The following is a 2,151-nucleotide window of genomic DNA, read 5'->3' as shown; positions in this document are numbered from 1 at the left end:
TACCCAGAGAAACAGAGATGCCTGAGATAGAGACAGAGACAACGACGTGGAGTGATGAAGCGGCTTGGGACTTTGGACCCAGAGAGGGAAAGGGACTGTGGGCCGAAAACTGGGGCGGGGGGAGGGGGGGAAGTGTAGGGAGTGAGTTTTAGGATATATATACCCTTTGGTTGGTTGATGATGCATGGACGGCATTGGAACCATGGCAGTGAGATGATATACGATGGCATGAATGTAAAACTAAAGTTCTCCCATGTAAACTATCATATAATTCACAATAAAACATTAAAAAAAAAATTATTGAAACTTATTTTGTGTCCTAACACAAAAGTGTTTTATCTTTTTATCATTATATAATGCCTTTCTTAGTCTCATAACAATTTTTTGTGTGAAGTCAGTATAGCCACTCTTTTTCTCATGTGACTGTTTGCATGGACTGCCTTTTTCCTTCACTTTCAACTTATTTATGTCTTTGGAGTCCTCGTGTGCTCTGAAGGATAAGCACTGGACTGCAAGGTCAGTTTGAACCACAAGGTCGTCAGTTCAAACTCACCAGCCACTCCTCAGAAACCCTATACAGGGTCACTGTGAGTCAGACCTGACTGGGCAGCTCTTAGTATCAGCAACAATATATATATTTTTGTCATTCTCTGTTTCCTTGTAGAATTGAATCCATTTCTGTGTAATGTAAGTACTGATAAGGGAGGACTTTGTTGTTCTTGTTAGGTGCTGTCCAGTTGGGTTCCGACTCATAGCTATATCCTGAGTAGAACAAAACAAAACACTGTCCAGTCTTCTGGCAGCCTCACAGTCTTTGCTCGGTTTAAAGCTATTGTTATGACCACTGTGTCAGTCCACCTCACTGAGGGTCTCTCAGGCCTTCTACTTTACCAAAGCATTGATGTCCTTGTCCAGGGACTGTCCTTCCTGATCACATGTCCAGAGTATGTGAGACAAAGTGTCTCTGCACTTGCTCCTAAAGAACATTGTGGTTGTACTTCTTCCAAGACTGATGTGCTATTTTTCTGGTGGTTGTTAGGTGCCATCGAGTTGGTACTGACCCATAGTGACCTATGCACAACAGAACGAAACACTGCCCGATCCTGGGCCAACCTCACTGCTGTTGACACGCTTGAGTCCATCGATGCTGCCACTTGGCCAATCCATCTTGCTAGGGGTCTTCCTCTTTTTCTCTGACCCTCTACCTTACCAAACACGATATCCTTCTCCAGCGACTGGACCCTCCTGAGAATATGTCCAAAGTATGAGAGACGAAGTTTGACCATCTTGGCCTCCAAAGAGCACTCTGGCTGCATTTCTTCCAACACAGATCTGTTGGTTCTTTTGGCAGCCAATGGCACTTTCAATATTCTCCAACACCATAACTCAGAAGCATCAATTCTTTCAAAAGCATCAAGTCCAGCTTTTGCATGCACATGAGGTTACTGAAAATACCATTGAGTGTTCCCACGTTCTGTTCAAACAATTGACTCTTGGTCCATGTACAGATTTCCTCATGAGCACAATTAAGTGTTCTGGAATACTCATACTTTGCAATGTTGTCCATAGCTTGTCATGATTCACACAATCGAAAGCCTTTGCGTAGTCAATAAAACACAGGTAAACATCTTTCTGATATTCTCTTCTTTCAGCCAAGATCCAGTGGACATCAGCAATGATCTCTCTTGTTTCACGGCCTCTTCTGAATCTGGCTTGAACCGCTGGAAGTTCTCTGTCAGTGTATGCTTGCAGCCATTTCTGTATTACCTTTAGTAAAACTTTACTTGCATGGGATGGATATCAAAGAGATTGTCTGATGATTACTGCATTCCATTGGGTCACCTCTCTTTGGAATGGGCACAAATACGGATCTCTTCCAATCAGTCAGCCAGATAAGTTGTCTTCCAAATTTCTTGTCAGAGATGAGTGAGTGCCTCCTGTGCTGCCTCACTTTCTTGAATGATTTTAATTTTTATCCCATCAATTCCTGGTGCCTTGTTCTTTGCCAGTTCCTTCATTGCACCTTGGACTTCCTCCTTCAGTATCATTGGCTCTTGATCATATGCTACCTCTTGAAAAGGTTAAACATCAACCATTTCCTTTTGGTGCAGTGACTCTGTGTATTCCTAACAGCTTCTTTAAAAAAAAAAA

The sequence above is a fragment of the Chrysochloris asiatica genome, unplaced genomic scaffold, assembly GCF_000296735.1.
Source record: "Chrysochloris asiatica unplaced genomic scaffold, ChrAsi1.0 scaffold00238, whole genome shotgun sequence".
Classification (NCBI taxonomy): domain Eukaryota; kingdom Metazoa; phylum Chordata; class Mammalia; order Afrosoricida; family Chrysochloridae; genus Chrysochloris; species Chrysochloris asiatica.
The sequence above is the reverse complement of the archived record's forward strand: the minus strand, read 5'-3'. Positions refer to the sequence as shown.